The sequence below is a fragment of the Vanacampus margaritifer genome, chromosome 1 (assembly GCF_051991255.1).
Source record: "Vanacampus margaritifer isolate UIUO_Vmar chromosome 1, RoL_Vmar_1.0, whole genome shotgun sequence".
In the NCBI taxonomy this organism is placed as follows: domain Eukaryota; kingdom Metazoa; phylum Chordata; class Actinopteri; order Syngnathiformes; family Syngnathidae; genus Vanacampus; species Vanacampus margaritifer.
In genome coordinates this window covers 62,414,587-62,427,710 of record NC_135432.1, presented here as the reverse complement: position 1 = coordinate 62,427,710, position 13,124 = coordinate 62,414,587, and the positions used below count along the sequence as shown (strand labels likewise).

General features: G+C 40.5%; 1 protein-coding gene across 3 annotated transcripts in view; it reads right to left on the bottom strand.

Moving 5' to 3' along the window:
• bmp4 (bone morphogenetic protein 4) overlaps window positions 1-13,124 on the bottom strand; it is a 24,685-nt gene extending 11,561 nt beyond the window's left edge. The window contains exons 1-2 of one of the 3 annotated variants that reach the window (XM_077559951.1): window positions 13,014-13,080; window positions 12,819-12,884 (exon numbers count right to left, since the gene is read on the bottom strand). The gene's annotated coding sequence lies outside the window, so the exon portion shown is untranslated. Of the gene's footprint in view, window positions 1-1,739; window positions 1,992-12,818; window positions 12,885-13,013 lie in introns of those variants that run through there. The other 2 variants (XM_077559952.1, XM_077559950.1) reach the window with 2 other exon arrangements.

Genomic DNA, 13,124 nt, shown 5'->3' with positions numbered 1-13,124 from the left:
AGAGAGAGAGAGAGAGAGAGATGGGGGCCTCTCCCATCATTACAGGGAATTGAAAACAGCGACCATAAGAACATCTTGTAACCGTAACAAAATAGTGATGATGAAAGACCATTAGGTGCTTGGCTTCTATGCCATTTTATGACTTATGTGTTACCGTATTGTTATTTTTAGGACGTCAGCACACATGGCCCAGCTGCGGACATTTTGCGGCGACAAACCCAAGAGCAGGCCGCAATTAAGAGCCTGGCTCTCGAAAGCAGAGATCATGCGTTTCTTGAGGAATTTGACTAGCGGGGATGGGTTGGGGATGGGGCAAGCTAACCAATTGCTAGCCCCTGATTTTTATCATTTCAGTTGTCACTAATTGGTTTACAGTCACGGAAGCAGACGTGGGCTGGAGTGAGCCGCAAATATTGGCTACTTCTACTGTAGTCTGTGCTAGCTGATGTCGCTTTGGTTTTGTTGTTATTCTATTCAGTAGCAACTGGATATCAAAAGGAAACTTCAAAGCCATTACAAGAAAGTTAACCATTGTTTGGTTGGATGTTTAGTATTGTTGTTTATTAGCCTTCAGATATCAGCAGCTAACGAGCAAAATGTGGCACAAAACGTTCCGTCTTAATGTTGCTTTGGCTTAAGTTGCTACGGAAAAACTCAGTTTGCCTTTCCGGGGCCATTTTAGTTTTCATGAAGTCCTCCGAGGGCCGTACAGAATTTGTGACAAAATATGATCAAGGTTGCCAACCCTGATCTAAAACCAAACTATAAGCTGAATTGCATAACAAGATTGCAGAGCCCCAAAAAATTAATTGTACCTGAACAAGCAACGATGGCATGCAATAATTATAAAATTGAAAACAAAATATTAAAGACTAAAAAAAAAAAAATGTATAGAAATGTTTATATAACCCAAGCTCCTTAAACTAGACATTACAATTAGCTAGTTTAAAAAATACAAAATAATATAACACATGCACTAACATCTAAAAAAATATATAAACAATAAACAAAATAAATAATATAAGCAAGACTAAGAAAAACATGTTAAAATATATTTCTGGAAGGGAGGGGGGGTTCTGTATGACTAAATAATATACTCCTTTTTTCCTGTTCTTTCCATTTTAGACAAAAATACTCAAATAAACTGAAAATAGACAGCTTATTTCACATTACTGAACCTACCCACTCTTATATAACTAAAATTCACAGGTTTAACCCATGCTGGTTGTTATTGCAACTTGCTTACACGTCATCATGTGTGTGTCTGCATGTGTGTGCGTGAGTGAGTGTGTGTCCTTTGTCCTCACTCCACTCAATTGAGACATTTTACACACACACACACGCACACACTCCACGATTCTTAAATGCATCCACACTTGGTGACGTAAAAGAATGTAACAACCCTCATGTGTTGCTCACAAAGAACAGATGTTGCACAACAGCTTTGCAATGTGCGCGACTTGTGCGAACAATTAATGACGTTTCGTTGTCATTCGAGCGTAAATCAAAAAAATGCCACTGATGAGTTTGTTCGTCATTTAAAATGGCAGATAACGTCACATTCAAAAGTTGTCACATGAAACGTTCACTTTGCATCCCCAACTCAAAAGTTAAATCGGGCGTTTTCACCAGTCTAAAAAAAAATAATTACAAAAACACTCAAAAGCAACAGGTTGCTTCGGTCCGTGAACGCCTCACCACGGAGGACGCGTCAGCGTCAAATAACGAGCGAGACTCACCATCAGTAGAGGTCCAGGTCCGAACAAGCAAGTATCAAGATTGACGCGATGCAGTCATAAAGTCCAGGAATGATCAACAAGGGTATAAAAAGTGCGCCTCAAAGTGAAATGGGGCGTCTTCGTGGCTCATTAAATCCCTTCCAAGGTGTCCGAGGGGCTCCGCGCGCGTCAGCCGGCGCCGCTCGTCGGCCGAAGGTTGGGATGGATGGCGGGGTGGGACGGGGAAAAGAGAGAACGAAGCGGTGCGCGGGAGGGACGTGTCCGAAATGAGCCAGCATCCGAAGACCCGTGCACTTTTTATGGATCCGCCCAATTTCAACCTTCCTGCCCACCTCTCCTCCTCCTCCTCCTCCTCCTCCTCCTCGTCCTCTCGCTTCTTCCATGCGACTCCCACCTTCTCCCTCATCTGTCTCAAGACACCTTGAATAACCCCCCCCCCCACCCGACCCCACCCCACCATCATCACGACACCCCCCTTGCCCCTCCTCTATAAGCGCTCTAGTTTTTTGATTCTCATATTAATTGTCCAAAACATAATGATCAACTTTGTACATTGTTTTTTGTGTGTAATTGTTTTAATCTTTATAGCTGAATGTCCAGCCGTCCATTAATTTGTCCATCGAAAAATTTGCTTTCTTTGATCTTTCAATTATCCAATTAATAATTATCCAATAATAGTCTGTGCATCTAAATTATCTTTTTTCCAACAATCTCATTCAACAATATTTACAAACTTCTTCCAATCTGGCTGTCCATTCATCCGTTTATCCACCCAACAGTCTGCCATCCATCTATTACTTTCTCCAGCCATCCATGTGTCCTGTCATCCATTCATCCGTTCATCCCCTCATATGTCATCCAACAATCTCTACATCTGCCAATCTATTCAACAGTAGGTAAATCCAGCCATCCAACCATGAGTATTTGTCCGTCCATCCATGCATCCAGTAGTCTGTTTATCTATTCACCTCTTCAAAAATGTCTGTCCCTCCATCCATTAAATCCATCATCCGTTGGCCAATCATCCAATAATTCATCTGTCCAACCATTCATCCATCGAGCAATTTATCATCCACCTTTCTGTCATCTATCCATCAATCCAACGGGCTGTCCAGTTGTCTGTCCGTCCATCCAAGAACCTGTTGTCCATCCATCACAGTATTCTTTCATCCACTCATCTGTCACTCAGCAATCTGTTTCTGCAGCGGTTCATTCAACTTAATGTACAGCACATCCGGCCATACAACTTTTAGTCTCTGTCTATCTGTCCTTGCGCCCAATCTGTCCATCTGTCTGTGTCCATCCATTCTTCTGTCCATCCAATAGTCTGTCATCTATTTACCTTTTCAGCCATTTCCATCCATCCATTAACCCATCCATCCATCATCCATCCATCCAATAGTCTATCATCTATTCACCTTTCCAGCCATTTCCATCCATCCATCCAATAGTCTGTCATCTATTTACTTTTTCAGCCATTTCCATCTGTCTATCCATCCGCCCATCCATCCAATAGTCTGTCATCTCTTCACCTTTTCAGCCATTTCCATCCATCCGTCCATCCACCCATCCATCCATTCATCCATTCACCCATCCAATAGTCTGTCATGGACGGATGGGTGGATGGATGGACGGATGGATGGAAATGGCTGGAAAGGTGAATACCTTTCCAGCCATTTCCATCCATCCATTCGTCCATCCATCCATCATCCATCCAATAGTCTGTCATCTATTCACCTTTCTGTCCATCCAACCGTCCATCCATCCATCCATCCATCCATCCAATAGTCTGTCATCTATTCACCTTTCCAGCCATTTCCATCCATCCGTCCATCCATCCACCCATCCGTCCATCCATCCATTTGCCCATCCATCCATCATCCATCCATCATCCATCCATCCAATAGTCTGTCATCTATTCACCTTTCCAGCCATTTCCATCCATCCATTCGCCCATCCATCCATCATCCATCCAATAGTCTGTCATCTATTCACCTTTCTGTCCATCTCCATCCGTCCATCCATCCATCCATCCAATAGTCTGTCATCTATTCACCTTTCCGTCCATCCATCCAATAGTCTGTCATCTATTCACCTTTCTGTCCATCTCCATCCGTCCATCCATCCATCCATCCAATAGTCTGTCATCTATTCACCTTTCCGTCCATCCATCCAATAGTCTGTCATCTATTCACCTTTCCGTCCATCTCCATCTGTCCATCCATCCGTCCATCCATCCATCCATCCATCCATCCAATAGTCTGTCATCTATTCACCTTTTCAGCCATTTCCATCCATCCGTCCATCTATCCACCCATCCGTCCATCCATCCATTCGCCCATCCATCCATCATCCATCCATCATCCATCCATCCAATAGTCTGTCATCTATTCACCTTTCTGTCCATCTCCATCCGTCCATCCATCCATCCAATAGTCTGTCATCTATTCACCTTTCTGTCCATCTCCATCCGTCCATCCATCCATCCAATAGTCTGTCATCTATTCACCTTTCCGTCCATCCATCCAATAGTCTGTCATCTATTCACCTTTCTGTCCATCTCCATCCGTCCATCCATCCATCCATCCATCCAATAGTCTGTCATCTATTCACCTTTCCGTCCATCCATCCAATAGTCTGTCATCTATTCACCTTTCCAGCCATTTCCATCCATCCATCCGCCCAATCTACTGTCCATCCGTCCAAGCATTCTTTCAATCACCCACCCTTCCAACCATCATCTGGCCAACCAGCCAGTTCATCCATTTTCCTGACCACCAAGAGTTGCATCTTTCTGCTGAAATGAAAAGAACCACCTTCACCCTGTATCATTTGACGTCCACTCATCCGTCCGACAACCCATCTGTCCATCCGTTCATTTTTACGAGCGCATTTTCACAACCCGAATGTCCGCATAAAATCTCAATGCCGGGTGATTTACAAGACATCGTCGGCCAGAGAAAGATACTTTCCCCTTTTCCAATGCGAGGCAGACGTGCGCCAAACTATCACAACAGAAGGATGATGTGTGAAAGTCGCAGATTATTTACAGCTGTTGGCTCCACTTGTCGGGTTTGAATAAGCACTCCTGAGCAGGACCATGTTGACGGACGAGACATTAAGGCTTGGAAGCGCTCAGGATGAAAAACGCTATGAGCTGTACCCTCTGGCCTACTTTCATGTCATTATTCATTTTCATTGAATTATTTCATATCTCAGTCAACCTGATAGGAGGGATTTTTTTTTTTTTGCTTTAGCCTCTGGGCCGAACCCTGGTGCCATGCAGAGAATTGGAAGTGGTGCAAATGAGCAAATACTTTGTTTCTGTACTAAAGTCAATTCTTTAAATAAGGTGCGGGGCCTTAAGACTCAAGTTTAATTTGTTCTGTGGTCACACTCGTAACTGAAAACATTCAAATCTCAAATCATCTTTTCCATTGAAATGGATGGAAATGCCATTAATCAGTTCCAGCCTTTCCCACCCAAAAATTAAATGTAAATTTTTATTAATGAGGAAAAATAATGCTGCATAACATTGCGCTGCATAAGAACATAATCATTTAATAAGTCAATAGAATGACAAAGAATTCAACTGTTTTTGTCACTGCATTGATGATGCTTCTTCTGGTGTTCCCGCCTTGGCCACCTGGTGGCAGTATAACACACAAATATATTGTTCAAAGAGGCGTTAATATGATTTTCACTCGATTTCTAAGCAGTCCTTGTCTCTGTATAGTATAGCCAATCATATTGCAGTGGGGCAAGTCCTGCCTAGAACTCAAGTAGAATGCATAACACCTCAACTCTGATCTTATCAGTGCAGCACTACAGTAATATTAGTTGCTCTGCGAAGAGGATAAAGAATTTAAGCCTGAGTACTGTTATTTCCTGTCTAGATGTTTGCTGAACCAATTGGTTTCAATCTGTTGCTTAAAGGGTAAAAGCAATGCAGCATGACTTCTAATTAGCATTAGAATTATCGGGGAGTGCAATAAATAACTTTACGCTAATTTATTTTTATTTATTAATGTATTAATTTTATTATATATATTAGGGGTGTCAGGCAATATTTTTTTTTAATCGTAATTAATCGCATGACTTCAAGAGTTAACTCACGATTAATTGCAAATTTTATATCTGTTCTAAATGTACAATAAAATCTACAATAATTTTTTCCCTACGTTTCATATTGTTAACATAAAAGTGGAAAAAATAGAAATATGGCTGCATCTTTTAGTCATTGATACAGTAATTTCATAATTCAGAAAATTGAGTTAAAAAAACGTATCGTATTGAGTTGCGTTGAGGTCATTTTTCTGCCACTAGATGGCATAATTGCATTTGTAAGACGTAGGTGACAGCTGAGTGCATTTTTCTTTTCATATTAAGAGCTATCTAATCTTTAACATGAAGTCACTTGTAAAATTCTGCACATTTTTAACATTGAGAAATTGCAGTTAACTCACGATTAATTGCAAATTTTATATCTGTTCTAAATGTACAATAACATCTACAATAATTTTTTCCCTAAGTTTCATATTGTTAACATAAAAGTGGAAAAAATAGAAATATGGCTGCATCTTTTAGTCATTGATTTCATAATAATTCAGAAAATTTAGTTAAAAAACATATCATATTGAGTTGCGTTGAGGTCATTTTTCTGCCACTAGATGGCATAATTGCATTTGTAAGACGTAGGTGACAGCTCAGTGCATTTTTCTTTTCATATTAAGAGCTATCTAATCTTTAACATGAAGTCACTTGTAAAATTCTGCACATTTTTAAAATTGAGAAAAAGAGTTGAATCCGTACTTAGACTTTTATCACAATATTTCTTTAAACAAGTATCTGTACTTCTGCTTAGGTAAAGAGCGCGAGTGCCTTTGCCACAATTGGCATGCTATACACTTAGCGATGTTCTTTGTGACTCAGGGTTCTTCACCCGAGGACACATGCCTTCTGCATGATGCCGCATGGCAAAGATTGTCCTATTGGACGTCTTTGCCAAAACTGTGTTCTTCCATGCTTATTTTTAGTGGTCCACACCTCCAAAAAAAAACCGCTCCCTGCGTGATTTCATATTGGAAACGGAATGAAAAACAGATGAAACGTGAAATAATCCAACGCTCGCTCTGGCCGATGTCAGAAATTAGAGACGTTATAAACGTTTGGGCCGAAATGTTTTGACTGAAGGGGAAGGCAATTTAACACATCGTTGACATGTACGAGCAAACAATGAGACGTAATCAAACCTTGTTATTGTAACACAAAGCAGAGGGCGCCGCCGATGCTTTATGGGATGAATCAGATGTGACGTCAGCGCAGAAGCGTCAAAGACAAGCACGGAGACAACTTTCAGAGCAGCAGATGTAAAAGCCCCGATAAGACGTCACATAAAAGTGATGGAGCTATTTGTTATGGCCTGATAAGTAAATGCTGGCATGTCGCACGGGGAACTGCTGCAGCTTGCCCTCATCAAACAGGATGCTGGTGTTAGACTAATGTCTTGCATTCTGATAACATTCTAAAGTTAGACAATATAATGCAATGTTAATACGGATATTACATGGTATTTTGCATATTTTAACGACACTCTGGAATAAAGCAGATCAAGTGGAAATGAAATACACTTGAAGGGAAAAAAGTGATTTTGGCCAATACATTTGGTCAAATACGTCTCTATATCTTTATCTAATTCGATTTGAGGGGGGAAAATGGCACCGCCACCTCCAAACCGAGGATTGTGAAGCTGTCCCCAATATTTATGGGCCAGACCTTTTTTTATTTTTATTTTAAAAAAAAAAAAATTCTGGAGAGCTCAGTATTGTTCATTGGGTAATTTTACCGATTTGACATGTCATCATCATTGCTCTTCTTTTTTTTTTTTAATATATATATATTTTTTATAAATTTTTATTTTGTATGTGGGTATGTGCAAGTGCGTGCGTGTATTTATTAGTTCACCTAGAACCTATTAAAAAATCCCATACCGTTCAACCCAGCCACAGCCGTGAGGCCATCAGGAGACCCGAGGAAGGACCAAAGAAAAGAAAGACCAGACCTTTTAAGAACCCATTAAGCACCCTACAAAAAAAAAAAAAAGTAATCAGGACTACATTTTTGAAGTTAGTTCAATTGACAGGTCTTGGTGTGAATGTGAAGTAGTGTTAAATTTGGTGTAAGAATTATTAAGGACCGATGCTGATACTCATTATTAGTAGGCAAGGAGGCCGATATTCTTTTGCAGTAAAAGAAAAATTCTTAGCATCCAAATGTAAAAAAGTAAAAACAACTTTTCAAATTTTCAACATGTTTAACGATTTTCTTTTCATTTAAACATACAGAAAATAAACAGCTTTGTTTGACAATTTGAACACAAAAGTAAATACTTCTCTATAGTAAGTAAAGTTTTAATTTGAACAAAAGCAAAAAGTGTCAGCAGCATCTCTTGTAAAGTTTGTAAAAGTTTTCAAAAGATGTCCGCAAATAGTGAACAACTGTCCGAACATATTCAAAATTTCTTTGTGACATGAAAACGTGTTTGTGACAAGCAAAAACTGTTTGTGAACATATTGGCAACGTTTTACAAAACCTGATGAAAATCAAATTTTTTTTGTAAAAATGTAGCTGAAGTTAGATAACAACTTTTTCGGCCTTCAGATTTGTAAAAAAAAAAAAAAGTCAAATATCTACATTGCATTAAAAAGTATTTTTTCCAATTTTACTGTCTTGAAGACTAATTGTCGACCTGATCCACAGCATCTCCTAGACTAGCTGTGTCGCCAGGGAGTCATGGGACATTTTTAAAAAAGTAAATTTTTTTCGGTGACCTTTTGGAGATTCTTTTCAAGTGGCGCATCTCTGTCGCAGCCAGCAAAGGGAGAGAACCTAAAAGAAAAAAGTAAGGGTGGTGGCAAATTAAATCTGCTAGGGATTGGTCGCACTCGCCTCGCTGCATCAGAATGCACCTCTGTCGTCGTAGCTTTGAATCAGGTGGCTTCACCTCCTGTCACTAAACCTCTCTCAGCCGCTCACCTGTACCTTTTTTGTCCCGCCCAGTTTAATTTGCGTTTGCAAGGCTTGTCCTGTAATGCATCCTCTGCGACGTGCAAGTCGTGCTCAGACAAGACAGGAGGGGTATAAAAAAAAAAAAAAAAAAAAAACGGACAAGAAAAGTTTACGGACGGGTCGGACAAACTATTTTAATCCCTTTAATGGAATTGGCTTGTAAACTCAAGAGGCTGGAAGTAAACAGAGGGAAAATGGATAGGGATGGATGTGCTTTCCAGGGGAAAATCTGTGTTGAAACTCACGGTTCGTAACCCCTCCTTCGCCTCTCCCTCCCAGAGCGAGCAGACCACAAGATACTTTAAAACCTTTTCCGGACCATCTCTTGTAAGCGCATTTCCCAGTTTGGATAAACACGGCAACCTTCTGGCCGCAAAGAATATTTATGCTCAAACTTGAGGTTTGTTTTTAAAGTAACAGTAAGGAAAAACATGTTTTGCTCATGAGCTCCCCCTGCTGTCATGAATTGTAATACACTTGCAAGCCGCTGTTGTAAATACAAACACTTTGTTGACAAGCTAATGTAGGATATCGTTTCATTTGTAGTATAATGCTAATGAGCTATAGTCTCTTAGCTAACATCACAGCCTGTTTTGAATAATCCATCCGTCCAATTCTGCCCCCAAAAGGTTTTGCGATTTGAAAATACGAGTCCAATATAAATAATTGCAAAACTTTTTACACCAGTAATGTGACTGTAACTTGTGCAATTCATTGAGAAAAAAAAATCTTTTCAACGGGAGGTAAATAGAAACTGATATAATGGGGTTGCACAAGTGTGCACACCCTCAGGATGTGGCTGTGTTCAGAATTAACCAATTACATTCAAACTCATGTATAATGGGTTGAGGGTTGCCAATGAAAGTGTTAACTTGTGGATATTTGATATTTATCTATATCTATATTAATCGAGTGATTAAACCCAACTCAGCCTGTTCCACAAGTTACAGGACACATGAACTCATTAACTCCCAGCTATTTTCACTGAAGCAACCACCTTCGCTCACGGCTGTTTTACTGTTTTTGCAAGGCCTACAGAACATGTGTTCAATTGCTATAAAAACATGTAACATACCAAAAAAAAGATTAGAGTCTTTCTATCTGCTTACGTTTTGCAGCAATTAGCATTAGAATATAACTAAGTTTCATCATTATTCACGAATCTTGTTTAAAACAGTGAGGGGGGGAAACAGCTTGTTTGCAACATGGCCCTGGTTGATCTCTTATACTCTGCTGCCACCTGCTGGCCGTTTTTTGTAATAACTACCATTGCTTCTAGCATTCTCTTCAGTTCAGCCTTCTGTATGTATGCCCTAGCATTAAAAAAACAAACATATAAATACGTCTTTGGGAGCATGGTAATATTTAAAATAGAACGTATTTCTACGTTTTTGGGAGCATATGGGTTAATGGTGGAAACTCTTTTTGTAGATCACAAAAACCTGATATTTGACAGGGGTGTATACACTTTTCATGGCCACTGTTGATATTATTAACAATGAAGAGCAGCAGTATTTGTCAGGTGGTCATCTCATGCGACACCATGGCTTTCAGGTGGAGTGGGGGGGTGATGGTGGGACCCATTAGAAGGAGCGGGCATCACCGGCACTCGACGGCTACGAGTTTACCAAGAGAGTGATGCTGCTTTAATGTCTTTCCATGTGCTTCTTGTGCTGCTACGAACTTGCTCCGTGCCAGATATTATCAGCAGGCGCTTGGTCAAGTGGTGGTGGTGGTCGTGCGAGAGGCTCCTTTTTTAGGTCTTCCTTTGGTTTCAACACTGTCCAGACGCAGTGTGAGTGGGCCAAAGGCAGTGGGGGATACTTTGTCAATGGATTAAAAAGCTTTTTTATCACCATGTGGATTGTCACTTGACACTCGAAGATAATGTCGTCATCGGAGCGAAGGGGGTGGGAGGAAGGGGGGTGGTCGCTTGACCACCACCACCACCAAACTGATGTAGGATACCATATTGTCTTATTTTTGATGCTATTACAATTGTTGCTAACAAGCTATACCCTCTTAGCCAACATCACAGCACGTTTACAGTGATTCATATTTTCGCCCGCTCTTTATTTCTGGTCAAAATATTCTGGAGCCCAAAAATATTAAGAACAGTAATGATTATTTTACCAAAATAAAATGTAAAATTAAATAAATAAAAATATCCCAGTTTAGTTTAATATTTGCCTGAAAACTAGTGACAGCAATTTATAATGCATCCAAAACATTACTTCTTGTGTTCGCTGTTTATAAACGCAGCATGTGATTCTGTTTTTGCTATTGTGATTTGCATTTGTTAAATAAAACTGTAAAAAAAATAAAATAATAATAAAAGTGGCCGCCTCCTGAGATGGATAAAATCGGGTGCATTTTTTTTTATTTTTTCTTTCTTGAGAGCTCAGTATTGTTCATTCGGTAATTTCACCGATTTGACATGACATCATCATTGCTCTTTTTTTATTAAATTTTTTAAATTTTTTATTTATTTTGCATGGGCGTGTGTGTGTGTGTGTGTGTGTGTGTTTGTGTGTGTGCTTTTTAGTTCACCTAAAACCTATTAAAAAATCCCATACCGTTCACCTAAACCGAATACTTCAGAATCCAGCTAGAGTCGTGAGGTTGTCAGGAGACCCGAGGAAGGATCAAAGAAAAGAAAGGAAAGTGAAATCCAGCACCGACCAGACATTACCTACTACCCACCAGAGTCTTTCACCAATCCCAGAAACATCTAAATTCCAACAAATTAGGGAGACCTCAAGAGATCAAAGGAGAGACTGAGGAAAGGAAGGAAGGATAGATGAAGCCGAGTGAGATCCACAGACATCAGATCAGGTGCATTTTGCTGCTTCATATTCATTCATATTCTACAAACGCAATATTAATTAAAATGCCATGTTTAGACTAGTGGGGCCTCAACAGGTTAGTGACCAGTTGCATTCGCGGGACAAACAAGCTTTCAAACTCACTTTCAAATCGATCCACAATTTCCATTCTGCAATTCACCGAACATGCATTGTTTTGGAATGTGGGCGGAAGCCAGGGCACACAAAACAAAATAAACAAACTTGATAGATAGCTGAATCGTGGGACCGCTTGACAACCTTAACTAACCCTGTAAAGGAAAACTGTTCAAATGCCTTGACGCAGTAAATCATCAACTGCAAAGTGAGACATCAACACAACATTTTTACACAGCAGTCAGAACATCGATTGTAATTCTCAACACACCACCCATGTATAACATTTAGACCCCCCCCCCCCCCCCCCGGAACTATTGCGCCATTTCAGTGGATTATCAACAGCACTCTTAAACGCTCGCCGAGTGTCGACAGTACTGTATTTTTTTCAACCATGACATTTAATACGGTGAGTAAATCACTCCAGAGACCTGTTATTCAGCCAAGAATGCAATTACATACTTTCAAATAAAAACTTGAAAGGGCCCAACAAGTTTTAAAACGCAGTGTGCGCTCGCGGGACGGCGGGCCAGGAATTCCAAGCAGTTGGAATATGCTAACATCCCTTGTGTGGGCAAAGGGGGAGTGAGGAAGGGGGAGTGTGTTTGAAAGGAGACTAAACTAAAATGCCTGGTGACGGCCTTTAACTTTTGAAGTTAGCAGGGAGGCTCTCCATATTAGCTTGGAGGCAAGTGAGGGTAACATGGAGGCGAGCAAATTTAACACAAAGGTTAATATCACAAGGGTTCACCATGTTAGCACACAGGCTAGCAAAATCAATACAGCAGAGTCCAATGTTAGCACAGGCTCTGATAAATGTAGCTATCAAAGTTAGCATAAAAATGTGCCATGTTAGCACAGAGGCTAGCACAGAAGTTGTCAACGTTAGCATGCAGGCTTGCCATGTTAGCAAGTTCATCCGGATTCTTGGGAAGTTAGCATGTGTCCACCTTGTTAGCATGCAGGTTAGTAAAGTTAATGTGCAGCACATGAGCTCACAGAGGCTAGTGAAGTTAGCACGTTGGCCAGAAAAGTTAGCAGGCAGGCTCACCATGTTAGCTCAGACGTTGAGGTCTGTGTATCTGCTCAGAACAATCTCTTCCTCACCAGAAATATACTATAAAAACAACAAGGTGTAAAAGCAATGACTCGCTCCTGACGTAATATACTTCAAGGCGCATTCTGAAATTTAACTCCCCGCGGGCCGTTTCCTGAGATTTTGGCAGCGGCCATCTGATTAGCTCACCCCTGAAAGATCCAGGAATGCTGTCACCCAGGTTTTAAGAATCGGTTGCTGCTCCGACGTGTCGCCCTGTTTTACACGTGGAAAAATGCTTAAAGCAGTTGCCGCCTCTGG